The following is a 26,911-nucleotide window of genomic DNA, read 5'->3' on the forward strand; positions in this document are numbered from 1 at the left end:
TTTTTCAGGGTCATTTTTGGCGTCCTCACACTTGGCTTGATCTACCAATATGTCAACATGTCATTGTCACGTCTCATCAGTGTGACAACATCAGTGACTGTTGAAGTGATCCGGGCCTATATTTCAGACGTATTGCTTGCTTCTAAGTAGTCACCATCCAGTATCAGCAAAACCCTTGACAGATGGATGAAAATCTCCTTGGGGACTCCTTTGGTTGAAATTCTACCACTCACTTGAACTATACCTGGGTATTTATTATAAGGGAGTAAAAATGACCCTAACTGATGATTACTGTGAACATTGCCAACTGTATAAACACAATTAAGAATGTTCAAATAGATGAAGACTAAAGGAAAGTGATAACTTTAGGATGAAACTTATAATTTTTGCTCTAGCAAATGTTTATACATAATAAAATCATAATGAATAGTAGAAAAGCATTAATTCGAATATTTGTACCATTATTTGGTTTGCTGGCTTTCAACACAAATAATAAAATTTATAGTGAAGAATAAAAGCTTTAAAAAATGTTTGGCAATTTGAGAGAAATGTATTTGATCACTAAATATTCAGAAATGAGATATGATGTCTAAAAACCTTAAGCATTACCTATGGGAGGGAAAAAAGGAAGTGCCAAGTTCAGAGGAAATGAGCAAAGAGTTAGAACCTAGGTGAACAACGAATGATAGTCTCTGTCAGCAAGCATAATCACGGGACAAGATCTCTTCAAACTCGTGCTAGTCTAGACCTCATGGTTGCCCTATGCACAGCTACTGCCTTCACTCTATAACACAGTTACAGTGTGAGTTACTTCAATCCTAGAGTAAACACCTTCACATTGGCTAGTGTACATGTAGATGCGGTATATGTCTGTCTTCTTTCATTTAACAAATATGACATGAGCAGCTATTATGAGCTGGCAGTTGTCTAAGCTCTGGAAACAGAATTAAAATGTCTTCTCTTGTGGAGCTTGCTTTCTGAGGGGATGAGATAGACCATAAAGAAATTAGGAACTTATTTGTACTATCAAGAAAAAACAAAGCTGGGGAGATAATTGGGAATGGAGGGGAGGAAAGAGAAGTTGGAAGAGGTTAGACTTATGAATAGAATGGGCAGAGAAGGCCTTAGTTTTGAGTGCATGGTTGAAGGAGGAGAGGACATGAGTCCTGAGATATCAGGGGACAGAGACAGCAGGCAGGGAGGAAGAACAGCCAGGAGGCCAGGGTGGCTGGAGCGGAACGAGCCAGAGGGAGCATGTTGGGAAGTGAGGTCTGAGAGTCAATGGGAAGCTAAAACAGTCAAACAGGGCAGAGTAGCTGTTGTAAAGATTTGCGCTTTTATTGATTTTGAGAAAAGGAGTGACATTCTAATTTCTGTTTTAAAGCAGATGAGTTTTTTATATACTTGCCTTCAGCTTTTTTTGAGAGACTAAATGTGGCTGCTGTGTTAGGAATAGACCGTGATAGTATGGACATTTTAAAAATATTAATTCTTCTAATCTGTGAACACCAGATGTTTTTCTATTTATTTGTATCTGCTTTAATTTCTTTCATTGGTATTTTATAATTTTCAGTGTACAAGTCTTTCACCTCCTTTGTTAGGTTTATTTCTAAGTATTTTATTCTTCCTCATACCTCAGAATATGACCTTATTAAGAAATATGATCTTTATGTAGGTAATAAAATGAGGTCATTAGGGTGGGCTCTAGTCCAATATGACTGGTGTCCTTATAAAAAGGGGAAATTTGGACGCAGACAATATAGAGGGAAGATGGTACGAGGAGAGACAGAGAGAAGGCTGTGTGAAGACAGAGACAGAGATTGGAGTGGTGTTGCAACTAGCCAAGGAATATCTGTGACTACCAGAAATTGGAAGAGACAAGGAAGGATTCTTCCTCTATGGGTTTCAGAGGGAGTATGACCCTGCTGACACCTTGGTTTTGGACATCTAGCCTCCAGAACTGTGAGACAGAAAAGTTGTGTTGTTGTAAGTTTGTGGTACTTTGTTAGGGCATCCCTAGGAAACTAATACAGATCCAAGTAGAAAAGTTGAGTTGGTGGTTGCATATGAAGCTGTGGAGTTCAGGAGAGAGATCTGGTCTAGAGAAATAAAATGTGGAGTTATCACTAGATGATATTTAACAATGAGACTAGATGAGATTACGAAGGGAATGTATGTAAAGTGAGTCATGGGGGAACTATAGCTTTAACAGGTTTGGGAGATGAGGATGAACAAGCGAAGCAAAGTGAAGGCATTGCTAGTACTGTAGGAGGAAGGTTTCCAACTAAGTAAGGAGAAAGGACTGTTCATCTTGACCAAAAACTGCTGATAGATTATGTAAGATGAAGACCAAAAAAAGTAAAAAATAAAAAATAAACCATTGGATTTAGCAACATGGAGGTCACAAGAAATCTTGCCTAATGGCTTCAGGTAGGAGCAAAATCTTTACTGTAATGGGTCAAGAGAAAATTGGAGAGAAATTAGAGAGAGAGAGTATAAACAACTCTTTACAGGAGTTTTGCTATGAAAAGAAGCAGAGCAATGGGATCCAGCTGAGGGGAATGCAGAGTAAAGATAGAATGAATAACAAGGAAAATTGGGCATGCAGGAAAAGAGGGGAGAATTGCTAGGGCAGTCTCTTTGAGTAATAGGAAGGGATGGGACATGATGCACAGGGGGAGGGTTTGCCTCAGAGGCACAGTCATTTCATCCATCATAACAGGAGGAAAGGCAGGGGATATGGGGAGAGGTAGGGTGAATGCTTGTGTAGGTTTCTTCTCATTGCCTCAGTTTCCTCAGTGAAATAGGAAGCAAAGTCATCAGCTGAGAGTGAAAACGGGGAATGAAGATTCAAGAGAGGAAAAGGGATGCAGTTGTTTTGTAGCAGAGAGGGAAGGCAAATGGTCCAGGGAGACGCAGTGTGATTGACAGGCACCTTTAAGGGCTCACTGGAGATTAGCTATCCTGTCCTTGTCAGAGTGGCTGTGCCTGTTTTTCCAGCCATATCCACCAGTACAGATGCAAGCCAGAGAGGTGGGCTGCAGGGTTTTGTGATGTGATGGAGGAGCTGGGAGTTGAGGGTTTCGTAAGGGAGTGGTTGTCATGACTGGCCATGGGATGTGAGCTGGGTAAGAAGAGAAGTGAGGACGTGAGAAGATATAAAGATCTTGTTGAATGAGTGGGCAAAGATTAAAAAAAAAAAAAAACGAAAAAGAAATTGTCATCTCAAACAATTCACAGTCTAGTGCAGAAAAGAGTCAGAAAAACAAAGTGACCAGGGCTACAAAAGAGGACCATGGAAGAGGCAATGGGAGTGTTCCCAGAGGAGGAAGGGTTGCCTGTGCCAGGGTAGGAGGACAGGAAGGACTTCAGAGAGGAAGTCAGGATGAATGAATGGAGATTTGACAGCTGGGCAGTGAGGAATGGGCAGATACGGAGAGAGAACGTCGTGTGCAAATGTGAACCACGGGATGACAGTGAGTGTCTGGTCTATGGTTAATGCACTTGTTAACAGACCCAGAAACTACTTTCTTCACTCTCTAGGATTATGAATAGTAATTATTATATTTCTTAATTACAAATTTAATGCTTCTTCATCACTCCCCAGTATGTATGTCTATATATGTGTGTGTATAGATATTGTAATATATAATGTATGTATAAAAATTTATAATATAAATTATATATATTAGATTTTTAACTAACATGTACATCTTATGAATACAGAACAAAAGTACGTTGTTTTTCTTCTCCCTCTACCCACCAACCATCTTCCTTCCAACTTCCTTCCTCTGACCTTCTGAACATTCTTCCTAGCCACTTTTAGGCCAATCCCTCATTTTCTGGCCTTCATTATATTCTGTCTGCCAATATCGCAGAAGGCCAACTGGAAAATATAAAACTTCAGCTAGTATGTTTAGTTTGGGTTCCCAGCAAATAACACACACCAATATTAGGAACGATACGTGGAGTTTAGTAGGACTTGGTGCCCTAACCTCTTGGCTGTGAATCATGAACATTTCAATGGAGGTTTCAAGTTTTTTGTTTTGGATTGTTTAATCACGCAAATAACAGAGGTCACTTATGCTAAGTATATTCTGTGAGGATAGTTCTTACACATAAATGTTTTCTTAAATGCTTAAGCAGTAACAACATGACTTAATATGGTAACACCTCGGCACAGGAAAACTCAACAGGCTCCAGAATGTGTCATAACGTAAGCGAGTCCTCTGGGACCTACAGCATGCTGATTACAGTGTTGTGAAAGCTCACACCCAAGATGGTAAAGGACGCTGTACCCAGTCAGCTCTAGTCCTGATTAATTATAAACCTGAAGAAATCCCACTTAATCAAAAACCCTATGGACCAGAGAAGGTTTATTGGAAAGGGGGCTGTACATGCCTCCCTGGGGCAGAAGTATATTGAGGGGGGATCAGCAAAGAGAGCAGGTGCTCTGTTGGAGCACATTCTCTAAAAGTGACATGTTTGCAACAGTTGTTTAAAGGAACCTGTTGATAAAACAGTGGGAAAGGATGTGATGAATATATTACACAGAGAGAGAGAGAGAGTTGTCAGAGTGACACCTTTCTCATTTATTCAACTAATGCTTACTGAAAGCCTGCACTATTGTAGGGGTTAGGACTACAGTAGTGAACAAGATAGATGAATTTGCATTCTAGTGAGAGAAGACAACTTAAAAGAAATGAGTATGTAAAAGAAATATAAGAAATAGAAGATAGTGGTATGTGCTATGCAGAAAATTGGCATGGGATAATGAGATAGAGAATAATTGATGATTACTCTTGGCCTGAAACAAACCTTAATATCTATGAGGCCGTGTTCACCATGAAATATTCAGGGTGGTCAGTTTCGCGTTCGCCTGGCGTTCATTACGCACACATTCTATGGCAGGACTTTGACAGGAGATGTCATAAAATAGACTCTCTATCAGCATTCTTTTGATACTTCAGAAATGACAGAGGTCATCAACAAAAGAGTCCTGGGATTGAGATATTTGTCACCCAAGTTTATACTACCTTTGACTGGGTTAAACTTTGAAATGGGAGTTAGTCATATCACACGATAAATTCAGGCTCAGAAAATATTGGAGACTGAAAGAATTCCCAAAGCCACTGGGATTCTCCCAAGTTTGAAATGCCCCAGGCCCCACCCATAGAGGGCTTTGGGTGGTGGCAGTTAGTATGGCAGGAACCGGGATCCTATGAGCACGGCGTTTCATGAAGGGCATACAGAAGCTCGGAGTAATGCAGAAAGTAGGTCTCCCTATGTCACTAGATGAAATTGTGACCCCTGGATTCCTGTAAGAAAGGATGTGCTTCTGTTTGTTGGTGTATTTGTAACGACACAGGACAGTGTTAATCAGCAATACCATTAGGTAGCAGTTTCTGAACTACAGCTTCCAAAGCTTGAGTGATAGTTGTTTCCAATTTCATTTATTAAAGTGTTGTTAAGAGGTTTGGTTATTACCCATGATGGCAAAGAAAATGCAGATTGCATTGTGATAATTTTGATTTTTTAGCATTCTATGTTTTCTTTATAAATTGGTGCATTTTCTTTTTATCTGCAGTGACTCTGTCTCTTTGAATTCTAAATCCAGACTTTAATTGGGCTTTCAGTGAGTGGTTTATATTTCTCATATGAAATTCAGAACATCCTTGTTAATCATCTAAATACATTTTTCTATAAGACTAAGCTTGATTTTCTTTGACTAGTACCATTTTGACCACTTCATTAACCCTGGAGAATAGGATGAAATTTGAAAGTTATCCTCTTTAAAAGTACCTTCCCTACCTCTAGAACTGGGTCTCTGAAAAATCATGTATTGGGAAAATTTACGGTTGAGGAACAAGGTTGGGAAGCAATGGGAAGAGGAGATGTATGACATCCCTAAAATAGTCAGATCTCCATTCTATAATACAGTAAAGATGAAGCACTACATAAATGGGCCATCAATTGCATAAACATATTTTAAAATAGTAATAACCAATATTATGCAATGTGTCATTTACCATCTCTTGCTTGGTAGAAACTTTTCAAGATCTGCCATTCCCAAGATATCATGAAGATACTCGTAAAAGCATTTTTTCTTCTTCCTGGAAATATGCATATTAAGAGCCATTTTCCACGTGTCTGGCCTTATAGACAATTGTTCAAAGCCTTTCTGATTTTAAGACTCAATTATTCTCTCCTTACTTTAATTCTTTCCTCAAGTCCTACCTCCCACTTTTTACCTAGTTCCCTGAGATGCAGAGTAACTTGGGTGCTTTGAATGAAAAAGGCTTGGAGTAACCTTTATTTAACCTACACCACATATTTCACATAACCTCTCCCTCTCCCAATAACCTTGGTTACTTAGCCTCAGCTAAAGCACAAGCCAAGGACGCATCTTCGCTTAAGAGTGGAGTCCTGCGGTCCTGCTTTCTTCCTCATTTTCCTTCATGTTTTATTGCAAAAACTTCTTTTTCTGCTCCATCTTTAACTTTACCTTGGTTTTCTATTTCGGACCCCAGATCTCTCTCTTTTTACTTATTCCCAGTAGGATTGTCAGGCCATTCATATCCTCTGTATCTGAAATTCTCCCCAATGACTCCAAATATTTGGAGATTTAAATTTGTGTGCAGTAAACTTTTGAGTAAAGAGAATTTGTGGTTGAAAAGAGGTCATAGTATCCTATTTTAATTAATTTCAGTAAATAAATTATTTCTAGAATTGCAGTTATATCTACACATAACATTAATAATAGTTCAGACATGCAAAACCTGTTATTAATGCTCATAATATCCTGTAAGGTAAAGAAAACACAGTCTGCTGATTTCTTTCTTTCTGATACTTTTCCTCTGATTCAGTGTAATTGTGTTGATAATATACTTGTTTTAGTTTGTCTTCAATCTTTTTTCCTGTTTATTTTGGGGGGGCAGTCTATGTTTTGTTTTCTGAAAGGCCAAATCTTTCATTTGGTTGCTCTTTTCCAAAGTTATGTTTTTTAACTACCAGGTATATTTTGATTTAATCTTTTGTCCAACTAGTTTATAAATTGTCTCTGAATCATATGGTGACATATTATTTCCATGGGGAATGCCTAAGCATTTTGTGGGAAATTACAGGAATTTTGTAGAAATGAGTGCTCTGTTTTACAAAGAGCTGGCAAAGATTTTCATTTTAAATGATGTAAACCAATAAACTCTTCAGCTTTGTGTAGAATGTTTGGCTCTCAGACCATTTGGAAGCCTTCTGCCTTAGCAATGTACATCTCTTTTATTTAATACTGTGGCAAGGTTAATAATGTTTGCACAAACTTTTCTCTGTGTTGTGAGATGTTAGTGTAAGTTGGGACATGCTGGCTTGTCGTTTTCTAAAGTGAAGGAGTTTATCTTTGGTTTTGCCTGAAATTGCAGCAGAGAGTATGTTTCCTCCTGGGATCTGAATGTGAAATAATAGAAGCAGATTGAAGTTGGCAGTGACTAATGAAGTCTCGTGCAGAAGTCGGCAAGTCAGTGGGTTTCTGCATTTCAGGGAGGAAGAGTGAGAATAGCCAGAGCCTCTTTGAGATCAAGGCATTTCTTCCCTCCCCTCCTGAGCCCAGCTCCAGTGGGGCAGAGGGACTTAAATATTCCTCCTACATTCTTTCTAAAGACATCAAATTCATCGTATACAAATTTGTTACATTTCTGATAATTCCCAGCTAGCTTCCTTGTTTAATGAGCCATTTTAGCTGCCTGAAGGTAGTCTACATGCAATAATTTTAATCAGTCACATAAAATTTATGAAGCTGAGATTCCAGTGAAAATTAGCATGAATTAGAATAGTTGTAGTGCTTCTTTGAGAACTCCTTCAGCGGGCTGGCCACCTCGTTCCACCTTCAGTGTTCTGAAAAGGCCTCTGGCGGTGATGACCATCGTAATGACCGTCTTGTTCTTAGTGAGTCTCAGTATGCACGAGTGCGGCTTTGTTGTTGCTTTGATTTGTGTGTGGTCAATATCTGCATAGATTTCCCTTATACATACACATCTTTACTTCAAAAATACCAGAGGAATTTCTTTTTTCTCTCTTGAAATATTTTATTTCTGCAGCTATTTTGTAAAAGCCTTAAAATGGTTTCAGGGGTGCACAGTATCACACTGCATTTACTAGATTATGCATATACAATTTGCTTGGTGCATTTAGAAATATGTTTTGAAAGAAACTGGCACTCTCTCTCCCTTCAGTTCATCTCTTACAGCCTGTGCCCACACGGAGAGCAGCAAGATTTGTGTTTTCCAGCTCATTAAACTGACAGCAGAAATTAGTTTGTGGTATTAAAAACTAAAAAGTTAAATTACAGCTACACATGTCCTTTATGCAGTGGGGCGTGTGGAAGATGTTTGATTTTAATGTTTGCTATAATGGAGAATTTAAATTACAATGTTTGTCAAATCTCTAATCTTTGTTACAGAGTGGAATATTAATTACGCTTTTAACTATGAGAGGTAAATAAAATGAGCATCTACTGCACGCCCAGGGGTAAATTGCAGATTACCAACAATGTGACATAAGGCACTAAATGTCAGTTTTGTCAAACAAATTTAGAGGAACAGTTAAACTATTAGCTTCCTGTTGTTCCAGGGCCTTTCTTGCAATGAGCAACTGTTTTGAGCAGCAGGGACACCGTGCCTTGTGGAAGACTAAGGGAATTAAACTGAATAAGCAAGATGAATGAGGAGACAGTGCCGCAGACACACTCAATTAGTTTATAACTGTCTATTAACTTCTGTAGGTGGTTTTGAATAAACAGCAGATTAACTGTTGCCCTTTTGTGGGGGACTTTGGGAGCCATGGCAAAGGGGCAGTGTGGTGCTCAATGGAAAGAAACTTTTTCTGATTCTCATTTTCCTGTCTTCCACTTTCACCATTTTGTACGTGAAGCGTGGGTAATGGGTTATGGTTGTCAGAGCCTTCTGGGGGTTTAAAGGAAAAGCTCTGAGGAGTGCCACATGCCCTGGTATTATTTCTCTTGGCTGTTCTTGCATGGAACAGTGGCATAATGCTCTCCAAAGAAAAGTAGAATGCAGGTTGCCGTGAACCTATCCTTGGGAAAAGAGTAAGCACTCTTGGTTTTAGAATTCAGGAAGAGAAAAACTCTCCATAAGTGATCAAAGACAGGATTTTCGCCCTCGGCGTGTTGAGAGTGGATGGAGTGCTGAGCAGTGGAGTTCCTCGCCTCGTCCACAGCAGTACAGAACCTCGCAGGACAGTTTTGAGAAAAGTTTGACAAAAGTTGACAGAAGTCAGCCTTGCTGCCAGTGAGGGCATTATTTCTCGTTTCAGTTTTTATGCAAATTCTAATCTAATGCTCACTTTGTACTGGATTGAGGAAGCATTACATAGCATGATCATTAGATTATTATCAAGAAGAACTGCAAAATTTAACTTAAAATTATGAAAGAAATGTAGGGAGAATTAAAGGGAAAGAAGGAGATAAAAGATTAGAGAGGGAGGGAAAAACAAGACCAAGAAAATGTGGAAACTGTGAGTACTGATTTCAGAAACATTGAAGTATTTCTACTGGTTCTGAACTTACTACGACTACTCCTTCAAATATGCACACCAACTTGCGTTTTGGGGCACAGAAACATTACGTAACACAAGCCATTTATCAGAATCCTTTTATATGGCACAGAGCAGTCATAAAATACTCCTGCTTTTTATTACACCTACACACAAGCACACACACACACACAAAAGGATTCATTTTTCTTTTGCTATTTTGAAAAAGCTAAGGAATTGACACTCCATGCTCCCATTGGCCAGGCTGGACATTCCCCATGTGGACCTGTCCCATTAGAAGCAGTTGTCAAGAGAGAATCAGGAAAAAAACACAATGTGTAGTAGATGGATCCACTAAATCCATATTTTTTTTTTTTTTTTTTTTGAGTTAGGAAAGCTATAGTTTCTCCTGAATAAGACTCCTTTGGGGAAAAGAGCCAAGACTTAATCTAGCTCTTGGGTATCTGTTTTGACACCTGTGACTATAATTGCTGGTTCCCTTTACAATAGGAGTGTTTTCTTTGATCATCCCTTGAATTACCTATCCAAAGATCGTTCATGTTTTTAATACCTAATTTTGCTTTGGACTAAATGTAAGCATTTATGTGCTGATGGATGTTGTTAAACACTACATTTTCTTTATAATCATTAGTGAGAACCATCAGAGTAAGGGTAATTTACTCATCAAATACTGCATAAAGTCCTTAGGAGATAAGATCCCCATGAACAAACTGATAGTAATCAGGTGAAATAATAGTTAAATGATTGCCCTTGAAAAGTAGAGGCATTTTGCTTAACTTGAACTCTTTTTCTTCTGTTTTTTCCCTGCTGAGTTACTGCTGATTTGAGAGGGTGTTTGTTGTGCAAACTACCATTAGAGGAATTTGTCATGGAAGAGTAGGGTAGGAATAGACATGAAGAAAAGCATGATCCAAATGACAATCTAGAGTGTATTCCCTCAGTTGCTTGTGTCCCTGGTACATTACGGAGCCTGCATCCTAAGACGCTTGGGTGCTGCTGCTGTTGCCACTGTGGCTGTTTTGCACACCTGTCTATTCTAGTAGCAAGGAGTTTCTCAGAAGCAAGAGCTGTCGTCTTCACCCTGTATCCCAAGCTGCTAGCACATTGCTGGGCTCACAGAAGGTGCGTGTGAAATGCTGAATGAATGAGTACTGGAAAAGAACGGAAGACATCGTTCATGGATACCCAGATATCCCAGATGAAGCAGCAGTATTGTTTAAAACAACATTCAGCTGTTGGAAAAGGTTCTCTCTCATTTTCCCTCCTAACTACTGAGTCCTTACCAAGTATCAGGAAGTGTGCTTTACCTGTATTCTCATTTAATCCTCATAATCACCCTACAAAGTAGGTGATACGCTCTCCCCATCATATATATATATAGGGAAACCAAGATTTAGGGAAGTTTGTGTGTCTTTCATATGGAAAGCTAGAACTGACTATGTGCAAGGGTGAGGGGTGGTCTCCTCTGGTTGCACCTGGTTACTCAGTGAAATAAGAAGTGTTCATCTAACAGAAGAGAGGGCAGGGGTAATGGAGGTAAGAAGAGATAAGAGAAAATGGAAAGTGTGTTTTCCTAAAATGTAATCCCTATTTTATTATTTCCTGCTCAGCATAACTTTTCTTGTGTAAGCATTATGTCCCAACTCCTCAGCTTTGCCCCCAAGGCCTTCCACAGAATGACCCCAGGGCTTCACTATAAGCCGCTCATATGTGTTTTTCTAAGAGTTGGTTGACTAATTGTAAATAAACTCTGAAATGCAGAGCCATACGATAGTAATTGTAAGAATTAATATCAGAATAAAATGTTAAGGGGGCTTCAAGTCAGTGGCCTAGAGTTGGTGGGTAGAAATTCAACCAATCTTTCCAGTGGATAGTTTAGGAAAGCTTGTCAATTCTATTAATCTTAATATATGAAAGTCTTAAATATTTACAGATATTTTTCACGTAATTTTTTTTAGTTCTAAACCTCATTAGCAGAACAACATGCTGAGCGTTCTCCTTGTGACTCGGTGAGCAGACCCTTCACAGTAGAACATCCCCTGGCACAGCCACCAAAGCAATCTAAAGTCACAGGACTGAAAAAGAAATCTGCCTGTGATTGAGGGTGATTTGGGCCCATTTTACTGATTCCCCCACCCCCGGGAGTCTTAACTGTTCAAACTGCTCAAGACAACACCTCACACAATCTAGGAATTGTGATTTATGTCAAATGCCAGTATATGTCTGCTGTCATGACATTTAGTATGGGGGGAATAAAACAGGTGTTTTAGAAATTAAACAGAACCATAAATCTCTTCTCTGTATATAAAGCATATACAAGGGGAGCTTTCAAATGCCTTCCACCAGCCTCTGCTCCCCTTTAACTCTTGGATGTGAGTAAGGAGCACCATGGCATGACACAGAAGGGTCATTATATTTGAATTAGTTGGGTGTGGGGAGGGGGATAGTGGAGTCTTTCTCTTTGCTTCAGAAATCAAAAGAGGGCCGGCCTTGTGGCTTAGCGGTTAAGTGAGTGTGCTCCGCTGCTGGCGGCCCGGGTTCGGATCCCGGGCGCGCACCGACGCACCGCTTCTCCGGCCAAGCTGAGGCCGCGTCCCACATACAGCAACTAGAATGGATGTGCAACTATGACATACAACTGTCTACCGGGGCTTTGGGGGGAAAAATAAATAAATAAAATCTTTAAAAAAAAAAAAAAAGGAAATCAAAAGAAAACGAGAAAACGCAGTACCTACTGGGTACAAATCCCCTGAAAGTTGCCAGCACTATTCACAAGACAGCTCGCAGGTAAGCAGATGGCCTTTTTCATGATTAAACCCAATTCTCCTAAAATGCTAATTAGTTAGAGAAAGATAATTTGAAAGTCTGTCATACATTGCAGGAAATGTCTTTCATGTCTGAGTTATTTGTGCCTAAGAATCACACAGCTATCACCTGAGGAGGCTCAGTTTCTCTCTTTTTATTCAAATCGTGTGACGCTTCAGCCACAAGAAAAGGAGGAAGAGAGTCAATGAGGAAAAAGAGAACTCCTTTTCAAGATGAAATGCTCAATTAAAAGGAGAGCAATTTTTCTGTCTTCAAAAATCAGCCTTCTTGTTAATTTTTGAGCTTTCGTTTAGCACAGCCTCTTCAGTGGCTTCATATGGCATATTCTTCTCAACTCATTTTTCTACAAATTTCCGTTGAAACATGGAAAAACCAAATTGTCTGTATGAAAGTTAGTTCTGACTCTGAGCTTGTCAAGCTAGAGGTCTTGATCAGAATATACTGGAAAGAAACGAATGAAAGTAATGGAGACCTGGGTTCTGTTCTGCTTCCACGACAAGTCACCTAACCTTTCATATGTGATTCCTCATTCGTAACGTGGAATAATATGTTCTGTCTCCAGCTCATTTATTTGTTGAATAAACCATTTATCCTGTAGAATTCCCCACGTTCGGAAATAGGCTGATGCATATCCTTTTATTATCTGTATTTCCTGTGAACTAGGGCAAGAACTAGAGGCTTACTCAGATTCTGGTTTCTTCTTTTGGTAAGAATTATTCATAGGTGATGCTTTGTACTTCGTATTACATTGTATCAGGAAGTACATAATGCTTAGATTGATTAGTGGCTGGTGGTTTTGCCAACCTGATCCATCCATTATAAAGTTCCACATCAGCCTTTCACTTAATGTTTTTTTAAGCTACTGATGATGATTGTGTGGGTCTGTTATTTTATTAGGGGTTTCACAATGGTGACATCCTAATTTTATCATTCCTTCTTTATTTACTAAGTGCCATTCTCTACTCAACTGTTTTGTTTTTACCCTGAGATACAGTTCATATAGGAAACTCGAGATAAATGTTTGACTCATTCCCTTTATTTTCCAGTTACAGAATGGATTGGTGCCATAACGACTTTATACCATGACCAATAGTGTCATTATGGACTCAGGGAATTTAATATATTTGATATATTTGAATACGGTATAGTACTTAGTGTTTGGATGTTCAGAGTCTCTCATCTTTGGCCAATAGGAGCCCCTTCAAGCTGGACCTTGTGTGCTTTTGACATGACTCCAGAACTCTTTGAGAGCTTCATTGATCTCAGGTACAACAGGATGTTAGGAACTCATCTTGTGCATTGTCTTCCCCATGACTAGAATCAGCTGTTTCTCCAAGAAACTCTGGTTTCTTTTAGTGGAAAATGGCATTTAGAGACCACAATCTGGCTACAGGGTAATCATTGAACCAGCTCAGCCATTGCTTCTAGACCTACATCAGCTACTTTCACCACCATCTTTAACCTTGTTGTCTGCTTATCTTTTTGCCGTATCTGACAAGCCAGCATCTAACTCATCCCCTTGGTCTCTGTCACTGGGAAGAGAAAGGCCTTTGGTATATGATAAAATATAGGCGAATATTTTTATAACCTCAGGCTAGGGAATGCCCTAAAACCATAATAGACATAATTGATAAATTTGAATACATAAAAATTATAAACTTCTGTCTACCTAAAGACACCATAAACAAAATTTTGAAACAAGCTATAGATTAGGAGAAAATATTTCTAATATTTATGTCAAAGTGTTAATGACCTAAATGTAAAAACTCTCTAGACATCGGTAAGAAACAACAACCCAAATAGAAAAACGGATATTAGATATGCATAGGCAATTGGTAGAACAGCAGTGTCGAGCTAAGTAACATTTGAAAAGATGCTCAACCTCACACACACTCAGGTGTGTGCAAGTCAACACAACGTGAAATGCCAGTTTTTCACCTCTCAGATTGGCAGACATTTTGGTAACTGATATCAAGCGTTGGCAAGTGTGTGGGAAAACACAACTTGTCAGATAGGCTAATTTAGTACAACTTTGGTGATACTTTTGAGACTTCATTTTAATTTTGAAAAAAATAAATCCCTGTTTCCCACTGTGCCCCCCTCTCCACATATATAACTTAATAGTATGTAAAGGCCACGTTATTTTCTTTTCACACTTCTGTTAATAAGTAAGAACCTTTCACTATCAGTGTACCAAAGTTCTAAAATAAATCTAGTTTGCTTTGCCTTTATCTGTAAAAAAAAGGGAAACTTACAAATTCAGAATCAGAGGTAAAGATTTTTAAAGCATGATTTTTATATTTCTCCATGGGGAAGAAGGCATTTTTGACAATAAAGTAACAATCGTTTAAGATAAATTAATAAGAAAATGTAGGCCTGTGTTGGGTAGAATGGTTGACAGATAAATAGGCATTTTAGAAAGCCAAATGGTCAGTCAAATGGCCATAGGAATGCCTGTAAGTGATAAAATATTAAAATTCCAGATGCTGGTTTAATGCAATTGTATTAGTTTCCTGTTGCTACAGTAACAAATTACTATAAGCTTAGTGGCTAAAACAACTCAAATTATTATCTTAGAGTTCTCCAAATTAGAAGTCTGACACGAGTTTCACTTGACTAAAATCCAGGTGTTAGCAGAACTGCCTTCCGGAGACTCTATGGGAGAATCTATTTCCTTCCCTTTTTCAGCTTCTAGAGACTGCCCACATTCTTTGGCTTGTGGCCCCTTGCTCCACCTTCAAAGCCAGCAAGGATGGATTGAGTCCTCCTCACACAACAGCGCTCTGACCTACTGTTCTGCCACTGAAGATGCCCTGTGACTACATCGGGCCACCCAGTAATTTAGATAACCTCCCTGCCTTAAGATCAACTGATTAGCAGCCTCAATTCCATCTGCAGCCTTAATTCCCTTTTACCATGTAACCTAACGTATATTCACAGGTTCCGAGATTAGGAGGTGGACGTCTTTGAGGACCCATTCTGCCTAGTGAATGAGATCTGAATCCAAGCACAGAGGGGCATCCCTTCCTGGGTTAAAGCTAGCGCTTCTGGAGCAATCTCTTTTACTTGCTGTGTTCCATGCAATTTGCTAGAGCCCCTAAAGAAACAGATTGTATTTGCTCCTGAATAAGTTAACCAGCAACTATAATTTAAATTTAGAATAGAATGATTTTTTAAAAATTTTCATCCTATATGTTCATGAGCTTCTTGGATACTTAGTTCTGCATATCCAAGGGGTTACCTGGATTTTATGATAATGTCACTGCTTAATTTAGGATACAGAACATGCAATTTTCTTGTTTATTGGGCTTTGATTTCCCTGTGCTGACACCCAGGGCTTCTCTGTTTTTATTAGACAGAAGCATTCCAATTTTTTAGTGAGCTTAACAAACTTCAGAGGAAACTGGAGGTGCTATTCCAATATGACATGCATTAAAAATTCCTCTCTTTCTCACTTGTATTTATAGTTTGATCGAGGATCAACAGTATACCAATGTAGTCTTGCTGCAGAGTGACATTTTTGAAACCATTAAATTTCAAGATAATGTGCACACACAGAGTTCAGCAACATAAGCTGACTGTGAGCAGGGACCTGCTATCACTAATGTCACTTTATTCCCATCTTGCTCTATTGTGGATTGTACCCATTTAATATTTTCTGTGCCATCGCTAGTTCCAGTCCCTCTGGGCTCATATTGCCCTGATGTAAGAAATAAAACTAAACAAAATATTACTAAGGATGACAGATACTGCATCTATTATTTTTACTGCTGACTTTTTTTAGTGTTTAAAAATCTTCGGCTGGTTTGGGAAACTACCTTGGGTGCTCGTATGAGCTGTGAGTTACTCCCAAGTGGAGGCTGTCTTTGTCAGGGGGGCTCTATCTGCAGGTGGATCTTGGAGAGCAGAACGTGTGTGCATTTGTGGGTCCTTGCTACAGCATATGTTCAGAGGAGCCCTGCTTAAAGCAGCATCAAAGAGTTACAAAACAGGAGCTCTCACCCTCCAGGCACACGAGCCAAATATAGAATGAGGGGGGAAATGGGGAAATGTGGGGCTTACGAGGACTTTCTCCTTGGTAGGAAAGATAACCTAGGGAAGTGGGGGATGTGCCTGAGCACGTAGGTAAAAATGAGGGAGAGTGATAATTAAGTGCATTTCAGGATTGACCTAGAGGATTTGAATAATGTTAAATTCAAGTTACAAAACCAAGTTGTGTGTGTGTGTGTGTGTTTTAATTCCTCTTCACCACTTAGAAAAATTCAAAGATAAAGTATCTATAAAGTATCTACGTCCATGACTGGTTATATGTTTTCAATTGCCAGGGTCCTTTTCATTCTTTCCTCAAAGTGAAAAGGTATTCACCATGGGATTAAGCCATGAGAAGTGCACATCATCTTCAAGCTCTGACCAGGAACCTTCCAAGTCATCAGCTGTGTGTCAGTCTCTCTCTCACACTCACACACACACACACACACAATTATGTTCATCATATGTTTTTTATGGTCTGGAAATAAGTTATTGTGATTAATCAGGTAATTGGAATAACAGGAACAAATGGAAATACTTGTTTAGTGCCTACCACATGCCAGACCCAGTTCTAGGACATGGGATGTACAGCGAACTGAAGAGGCAAAAACCCTGCCCTCATGTAGCCGACACTAACATTTGCCGAGAAGCAGAGTAAAATATCTATTGGCGGAGAATAAAAACAATGGCTCTCAAATTCAAGAGTGAGGAAAAGTTTCCTTTTCATCAGTCAAGTACCCTACTGTTAGAAAACTTTAGGTACTCAAGATCCCTCCAGAAAACAGCAGGCTCTATTATTAATTTTGTTAATTCCAAAAATAAAAATAGTTTAATATATGAGGATATTGAAATTATTTTTGTTCCCACATGTTGACTTAATTTATGTGTCAATGAATTTTGTTGCAATAAATAACATAAAAATCCCAATCCTCTTATTTATTGTAACTCATGATAATAGTGACTGTCATTGCAGAGTCATGCAAAGGATATGTGTCATGATTTTGACGTGATCCTAGGTTGTAATACATGTAATTTCAACTTGTTTTAAAAGAAAGCCAACCTTTTCCAAATATTTCATTTTCAACTTCTAAGTTTGAGAAAGACTAATTTTTATTAAATTTTTAAAATATGACTGTTATTTGAGCCTCTTCAACATGGAATGCACGTGGTTATGTGTTTGTACATGTGTACAGAGATCCTGACAGCTACCTGCCTCAGAGGTCACCATTGTTCTTTGCTTCTCTTGTTCCGGTGTGTGTTCCTTTGCAGACGCCCTGACTTGCCAATGAAGTGTCTAGGGCATCTTTGGCACTAGGTCACTGGAAATAAAGCTGTAGCCTAAAGTGATATGTTAATAAAATCTGTCTGGACTTCTCGGTTGCGGGGTAGGAAAGCAGATATCTAAGCCCTCCTCCCTGTCTTCCTTTAGCCACATCAGCTTTCATTTTATCTCATCACATGGTCAAGAGGTAAACTGAGAAGCAGAGACCCAGCAAAGATCGACACTGACTCATCTTAACACGCAACTATCTTTTTTGTGACAAACGCATGCCATGTTTACTAGTCAGTGAAAACCGGAAAGCAGCTGGGTAGGTAATGAGTGTGCTCCATGGTGCTGTGTCTGTGAGAGAGGGATTGAGGGGCTTTCTTAAGTGATGATACAGTTAGCAGTGATATTAGAAGGACAGTCTTACCTCAGTCGTCAACTATAAAGTCCCAGCTGGCAAAGTAGACTAGCCTTTATTTTCAGTGTCCAGATTTAAGCAACTGATAAAGTTTGGTTAGCGATACCAATGACAGTCTCATGGGGATGATTTTATCTCACATGGGAAAACAATGCCAGATGCCTAGAGTTCTGTAGCCATGTGGCCTTGGGCAACTTAACACTACTGTGTCTCGCTTTCCCTCTCTCTAAGATAGGGATAAAAATAGTAATTTCCTCCCTGGGCTGTTTTAAGAATTAACAGAGTTAATGAACATAAAATGCCTGGCTTATATGAAGTCCTACATAAGTTTGGTAATTATTATTTTCATTATTTCTCTGTTGGCTGGTTGTAGTGCTAGTTCTTTTGAGTTGAAATAATTAAATGTCAGACCACTGCTTTTTTTTTCCTTAAAATTTTGCCTTTAAAAACAACACTATCTGGTAAGTCTCAGAGATCCATCTTTAAGGTGACAGCCCCTTATTCATTTAGGTTTATTCAGCTGAATCTTGGCAATTTGGTATAATATATGCATTCTTTGACTCAACCAATATCTATTTCATCCCTACTGTGAGAAAAATTAAATACTTCTTCTCAGTTCCAGCATCTGCCCCAGCCCTTAAGTCTAAGCACACACTTAATTGTAGAAACCAGAACCAGAAAGCCATTTGCCCTTTCATTCTTATGTCTTTATGCAATTTGCAAATCCTCAAGTTTTGCCATCCCTGTAGAATTTTAAATGACAGGTAATTTAAAAATGAAGACACCTTGTCTATAGCCAACAACTGATCTTCAGGTCAGTGATCCTAAGTCATTTCTCAGTCATGATTTTTGTTGGCGTAACCCTACGTGGCAGGGTCTCCGATAGGGGTAGAAGCGGGGCAGTCATGCTCTTTGGTGAACCATGTCTTATACCCCTGAGTCACAATAAACCAGGAATGTGACTAGAGTCTACACTGAGGTTTACTCTTGGATTCCTTCCCCTTGAATCTGCTTGGTACCCATGGAAAACATGCCCTTCCATGCTGATCCTCTCACAATTGCCCCTCAGTTCAGTTTCAGAGAAGAAAATAGGAGTTATTTCTGCTCTCCTTCCAACTGTGCTGCTCTTGAGTCTCCTAATTGGCAGCCATTTGTCCTGCAGCTCTCCCTTCTGTAGGACACATTGTTGAAGACTTCATTCTTCACCGTGTTTTCTTTACCGGTTCTGACTCAAACCTACCACATAGATAATAACTTGCCAAGAAGTTTTCTTCCATTTCCCTCACCTTCATCCCTTGTTTTTAATTTTTATAATAGGAAAGAAATACAAGAGAAATGTTGGAATATAATGAGCATGAAGGACCATCCTTTTAATTTGAATTCATCTTGCATTTCTCTTTTTTCCCACTTTGATTCTGGTTTGAAAACTTAGTGCTATAACTATTTTGTTCTCCCTCTAATTTTTTTCCAGGCAGTATTGCAGTTTTTAAAATAACTGTATTTTTTAGAACAGTTTTAGATTTACAGCAAAATTGAGCAGAAGGTACAATACAGCAAGAGAGCAGAGAGTTCCTGTATACCCTCTGCATGCCCCCACACACTCACAACTTCCCCCACTATCAACACCCTGCATCAGCGTGGTACATTTGTTACAACTGATGAATCTACATTGACACATCATGACCCAAAGTTCATAGCTTACATTAAGGTTCAATGTTGGTGTTGTACACATTACGGTTTTTAGCAGCTGTATAATGACGTGTATCCACCATTAAAGTATCATACAGAATAGTTTCACTGCCCTAAAAATCCTCTATGCCCTGGTTAGTCATCCCTCCTTCCCCACCAACCCCTGGCAACCACTGATCTTTTTACTGTCTCCATAGTTTTGCCTTTTCCAAAATGTCGTATAGTTGGTATCATACTGTATGTAGCCTTTTCAGATTGGCTTCTTTCACTTAGTAATATGCATTTAAGGTGCCTCCATGGCTTGATAGCTCATTTCTTTTTAGCACTGAATAATATTCCATTGTTGGGATACACCACAGTTTATTTATCCATTCACCTATTGAAGGACATCTTGGATGCTTCCACATTTGGGCAATTATAAATAAAGCAAATATAAACATCCATGTGCAGGTTTTTGTCTGGACATAGTTTTCAACTCCTTTGGGTAAATACCAAGGAGCACGATTGCTGGATCACGTGGTAGGAGTATGTTTAGTTTTGTAAGAAACTGCCAAACTGTCCTCCAAAGTGGCTGTATCACTTTACCTTCCCATCAGCAATGTATGAGTGTTCCTGTTGCTGTACATCCTTGCCAGCGTTTAGTGTTGTCAGTGTTCTGGATTTGGGCCATTTGAATAGGTGCATAATGGTATCTTATTACTTTAATTTAATCATGACAAGTGATGTGAAGCATCTTTTCATATGCTTATTTGCCATCTATATATCTTCTTTGGTGAGGTATTTGTTAAGCTCTCTTCCCCATTTTTTAATCAGGTTGTTTTCTTATTGTTGAATTTTAAGAGTTCTTTGTATATTTTGGATAACAGTCCTTTATTAGATGTGTCTTTTGCAAATATTTTCACTCAGTCTGTGACTCGTTCTATCATTTCTTGACAGTGTCTTTCACAGAGCAGAAATTTCTGATTTTAATGAAATCTAGCTTACCAATTATTTCATTCAATGAGGCCATGCTTTGGTGTTTTATATGAAAAGTCATTGCCAAACACCAGGTCATCTAGATTTTCTTCTTTGTTATCTTCTAGTTAATATGTTTTACATTTCACATTTAAGTACATGATCCACTTTGAGTTAATTTTTTTTTTTTTTTTTTTTTTTTTTGTGAGGAGATCAGCCCTGAGCTAACATCCGCCAATCCTCCTCTTTTTTTGCTGAGGAAGACCGGCCCTGGGCTAACATCCGTGCCCATCTTCCTCCACTTTATATGGGACACCGCCACAGCATGGCTTACCAAGCAGTGCGTCGGTGCGCGCCCGGGATCCGAACCAGCGAACCCCGGGCCGCTGCAGCGGAGCGCGCGCACCTAACCACTTGCGCCACCGGGCCGGCCCCCACTTTGAGTTAATTTTTATGAAAGGTGTAAAGTCTGTGCCAGGATTCATTTTTTGCATGTGGATGTCCAGTCGTTCTAGCACCATTTGTTGAAAAGACTGTCATTTCTCCATTGTATTGCCTTTTCTTTGTCAAAGATCAGTTGACTGTATTTGTATGTGTCTCTTTCTGGGCTATCTAATCAGTCCCATTGACCTATTTGTCTGTTCTTTCACCAATACTTCACTGTCTTGATTATCTTAGTTTTATAGTAAGTCCTGAAGTTGTGTAGTATCAGTCCTCCAAGCATGTTTTCCTCCATCAACATTGTGTTGGCTATTCTGGGTCTTTTGCCTCTCCGTATAAGCTTTAGAATCAGTTTGTTGATATCCACAAAATAACCTGCTAAGATTTTAATTGGGATTACATTGAATCCATATATCAAGTTGGTAAGAAATGATATCTTGATAATATTGAGTCTTCCTATCCATGAACTTGGATTATCTCTCCATTTATTTTGTTCTTCTTTGATTTCTTTCATCAGAATTTTTTAGTTTTCCTCATGCAGATTTTATCCATATTTGTTAAATTTATACCTAAGTAGTTCATTTTGGGGGTGCTAATGTGAATGGTATTGTGTTTTTAATTTAAAATTCCACTCCTATATACCACAGCTGGTATTTTCTAAATAGACAATCATGTCATCTGCAAACAAAGAGAGTTTTATTTCTTCCTTCCCAAATGGTATACATTTTATTTCCTTTTCTTGTCTTATTGCATTAGCTAGGACTTCCAGTATAATATTGAAAAGGAATAGTGAGAGGGGACATCCTTGCCTTGTCCCTAATCTTAGCAGGAAAGCTTTTAGTTTCCCACCATTAAATATGATATTAGATGTAGGTTTTTTTATTGATATTCTTTATCAAGTTGGGGAAATTCTCCCTCTATTTCTAGTTTGCTGAGAGTTTTTTATCATGAATGGTTGCTGGATTTTGTTTCATGTTTTTTCTGCATCTATTGATATCGTCATGTGATTCTTCTTCTTTAGCCTGTAGATGTGATGTATTACATTAATTGATGTTTGAATGTTGAACGAGCCTTGCATACCTTGAATAAATCCCACTTGGTCATAATGTATAATTCTTTTTATACATTGTTGGATTCAATTTGCTCATATTTTGTTGAGGATTTTTACCTCTATGTTCATGAATGATATTGGCTATAGTTTCCTGTTCTTGTAATCTCTTTGTCTGAGTTTTGTCTTAGGATAAAGCTGACCTCATAAAATGAGTTAGGAAGTAGCTGTACTGTTTCTCTCTTCTGGAAGAGATTGTAGAGAACTGGTGTAATATCTTCCTGAAATATTTGGTAGAATGTACCAGTGAACCCATCTAGGCCTAGTGCTTTCTGTTTTTGGAAAGTTATTAAGTATTTTTTTAATAAAAATAGACCTGTTCATATTGTCTGTTTTTATTTGTGTGACTTTTGACAGATTATGTCTTTCAAGGAATTAGTCTGTTTCATCTAGGTTATCAAATTGTAGTCATAGAATAGTTTATAGCATTTCTTTATTATCCTTTTTATGCCCATGGGATCTGTAGTGATGTCCTCTCTTTCATTTTTGATTTTAGTAATGTGTGTCTTCTCTATTTTTTTCTTAGATAGCCTAGTGAAAGGCTTATCAATTTTATTGAATTTTTCAAAGAACCAGCTTTTGGTTTCATTGATTTTCTCTATTGATTTCCTGTTTTCAATTTTAGTGATTTCTGCTCTAATTTTTATTATTTCTTTTCTTCTGTTTACTTTGGATTTAACTTACTCTTCTTTTTCTTTAGATGGAAGCTTAGATTATTGATTTTAGATCTTTATTCCTTTCTAATTTTTGCATTCAGTGCCATAAATTTCCCTCTAAGCCTTGCTGTTGCTGCATCCCACAAATTCTGATAAGTTGTGTTATTTTCATGTAGTTTAAAATAGTTTTAAAATTTCTCCTGGGATTTCTTCTTTGACCCATGTGTTAAGAGGTATGCTGTTTCATCTCCATATATTGTGAGATTTTTCCAGCTATCTTTCTCTTAGGATTTTTAGTTTAATTCCATTGTGGTCTGAGAGCATACACTGCATAATTTCTGTTCTTTTGAATTTATTAAGGTGTGTTTTATGGTCGAGAATGTGGTCTATCTTTGTGAATGTTCTCTCTGAACTTGAGAAGAATGTGTGTTCTAGTATTGTCAGATGAAGTATTCTATAGATGTCAGTTATAGCAAGTTGATTGACGATGTTGTTGAGTTCAACTATGTCCTTACTAATTTTCTGCATTATGGATCTGTCCATTACTGATAGAGGGATGTTGAAGTCTCCAACTATAATAGTAGATTCATCTGTTTCTCCCTGCAGTTCTATCAGTTTTTACCTCACATAGTTTGATGCTCTGTTGTTGGGTATATACACACAAGGATTGTTAAGTCTTCTTGGAGAATTGACCGCTTTATCATTATGTAATGCCTTTCTTTACCTCTGATAACTTCCCTTACTCTGACATCTGCTCTGCCTGTAATTAATATAGCTACTCCCACTTTCCTTTGATTAATATTAGCATGGTATCTTTCTCCATCCGTTTACTTTTAATCTATATATATCTTTATTTTTAAAGTGGGTTTCTTGTAGATGACATATTAGTTAAGTCTTGTTTTGTGATCCACTCTGACAATCTTTTTTTTTTTTTGTGAGGAAGATCAGCCCTGAGCTAACATCCGATGCCAATCCTCCTCTTTTTGCTGAGGAAGATTGGCCTTGGGCTAACATCTGTGCCCATCTTCCTCTACTTTATATGGGATGCTGCCACAGCATGGCTTGACAAGCAGTGCATCGGTGTGCGCCCAGGATCCAAACCTGCGAACTCCGGGCCGCCGAAGTGGAGAGTGCGCCCTTAACTACTATGCCACCTGGCCGGCCCCCGACAGTCTGTCTTTTAATTGGTGTATTTAGACCATTGACATTTAAAGTGATTATTTATATAGTCGGATTACATTCTACTATATTTTTTACTGTTTTCTATTGTTGCTCATATTTTTTTGTTCCTATTTTTGTCTTCCATTATTTTTCTGCCTTTGTGGTTTTAATCAAGCGTTTTATATTATTCTATTTTCTCCTTTCTTAGTTGCTTTTTTACTGTTTTTGGTGTTGCCCTAGAATTAGCAATATACATTTACAACTAATCCAAATCCACTTTCAAATAACACTGTACTGCATCAAAGATAGTGTAAATACTTTATAACAACAAAATATTCCTAATTCCTCCCTCCTGTCCCTTGTATCATTGCTGTCATTCATTTCACTTATACATAAACTATAATCATTGAATATATTGTTTTGAACAAACTTTTATCTGCTAGATCAACTAAGAATAAGAAAAATGAAAATTAATTTACTTTCATTTATTCCTTCTCTAATGCTTTTCCTTTCTTCATATAGATTTGAGTTTCTGACCTATATTGTTTTGCTTCTTTCTGAAGAACGTCTTTTGACATTTCTTACAAAGCAGGTGTACTGGCAACAAATTTCCTCAATTTTTGCCTGAGAAAGTCTTTATTTTTTCTTTACTTTTGAAGGCTAATTTCACAGAGTACAGAATTCTAGGTTGGTGGAGTTTTTCTTTCAACAGTTAAGAGATTTCACTCCACTCTCTTCTTGCTTGTATGGTTTCTGAGAAGTCAGATTTAATTCTTATCTTTGCTCCTCTATAGGTAAGGTGTTTTTTCCTCTAGCTTCTTTAAAGAATTTTTTTTCTTTTTTTTTTTGCTGAGGAAGATTAGCCCTGAGCCAACATCTGCTGCTAATCCTTCCTCTTTTTTTTTTTCCTGAGGAAGATTGGCCCTGGGCTAACGTCCATGCCCATCTTCCTCTACTTTATATGTGGGATGCCGCCTCAGCATGGCTTGATGAACAGTGCATAGGTCTGTGCTCAGGATCCGAACCTGTGAACCCCAGGCCACCGAAGCGGAGCACGCGAACATAACTACTATGCCACTGGGCCAGCCCCTCATTTTTTTTTTTAATCTTTGACTTTCTGAAACTTGAAACTTGAATATAATATGCCTAGGTGTAGATACTTTGGCATTTATTCCTCTTGGTGTTCTCTGAGCTTCTTGAATCCGAGTTTTGATATCTGACATTCATTTGGGGGAAGTTCTCAGTCACTATTGCTTCAAATATTGCTTCTATTTCTTTCTCTCTTTCTTCTCCTTTTGGTTTCTCACTGCACACATATTACTCCTTTTGGAGTTGTCCCACAGATTTGGGGTATTCTGTTCTTTTGTTTTTCAGTCTTTTTCTTTCTTTGCTTTTCAGTTTTAGAAGTTTCTATGGTCATATCTTCAAGCTTAAAGGTTCTTTCCTCAGCCATATCCACTCTCCTAATAAATGAACCCATCAAAGGCATTCTTCATTTTTGTTAGAGTATTTTTGATCTCTAGCATTTCTTTCTGATTCTTTCTTAATATTTCTCTCTGCTTACATTATCCATCTGTTCTTACATGTTATCTACTTTTTCCATTAGAGCCTTTAGCATATTAATCATAGTTATTTTAAATTCCCAGTCTGATAATTCCAACATCCCTGCCATGTCTGGGTCTCATTCTAATGCTTGCTCTGTCTTTTCAAACTGTGTCTTTTGCCGTTGAGTATGCCTTGTAATTTTTTATTTACATCCAGATTTGATATACTGGGTAAAAGGAACTGCTGTAAATAGATCTTCAGTAATGTGGTTGTAAGGTGTTGAGGGAAAGGAAGGCATTCTTTAGCCCTATGATTAGGTCTCAGTCTTTTAGTGAACTTGTACCCCTGGGCTGTGACCTTCACAAATGCTTCTCAGTAGCCCCCCTTGAATGGGACAGGATGGCTGGAGGGAGCTAGAGTTGGGTATTTCCCTTCTCCCAGATTGGTTAGGCTCTGATAAAACTTCAGCAGGTTAGGCTCTAGTAAAATAGTCTTTTTGAGGACAAGCTCTTTAAGAAGCACAAAATGCTCTCAGTATATTTCAGGTGACTGCTTTCCGCTGCCTCCTGTCAGAAGCCGGAAGAGATTTTTTTCTCTGATCTTTACTGTGAGGACCTGGTAGGGCTCCTAGAGGTAAAACTCACAAAAGTGTGGGAGTCCGCCTAACACTGGACCCCTCTGGACTTTTTAAGTCTCAGACTTGTCCATGCTGAGCCTCCAGTAATTCACCAATTACAGTTTAGGCTTTCCTACCCTGGTGCTGGCTCTACAGAGACTTCTTCTCATGGGTTTCTGCTCTAGTGAGTTGTGATTCTCTGTATCTGCCTGTTTGTGTCTATAATTTGGGGGGCAGCAGTTTTCCTTGTGACCTCAATTATCTGACAAAGCTAAGAAGAGTTGCTGGGTTTTAGTTTTTTCATCTTTTTGCTTATGGTTAGGACAGAGTGATGACTTCCAAGCTCCCTACATGCTGTACATCAACTGGAAGTCTTCTCTCTAATTTTTTATGATCCATTTTTAGATGTCAGTAGGGGTTTTTATTATTATTATTACTGAGGGCCTTTGCTATTTATGCAGTCCATGTTTGGATATTAGAGATTAAAAGATTTCAGGCAAACCATTTGTTAAAAATGAAAATTGAAAATAAATTTGCTTCTGTCTTTAGATAAGATTACAAAGAAAATTGCTTCTACTTTGGGCGTTTTCCTGCGCAAAACATTTTATTTCATTGAGTTCACAAAAGTTTTCTACAG

The 26,911-nt window shown here is 38.4% G+C and overlaps 1 protein-coding gene across 3 annotated transcripts in view; it reads left to right on the forward strand.

Moving 5' to 3' along the window:
* PTPRM (protein tyrosine phosphatase receptor type M) overlaps nt 1-26,911 on the forward strand; it is a 779,193-nt gene that overhangs the window by 598,290 nt on the left and 153,992 nt on the right. The window lies entirely within an intron of this gene.

This window comes from Diceros bicornis, chromosome 16 (genome assembly GCF_020826845.1).
Source record: "Diceros bicornis minor isolate mBicDic1 chromosome 16, mDicBic1.mat.cur, whole genome shotgun sequence".
NCBI lineage: Eukaryota > Metazoa > Chordata > Mammalia > Perissodactyla > Rhinocerotidae > Diceros > Diceros bicornis.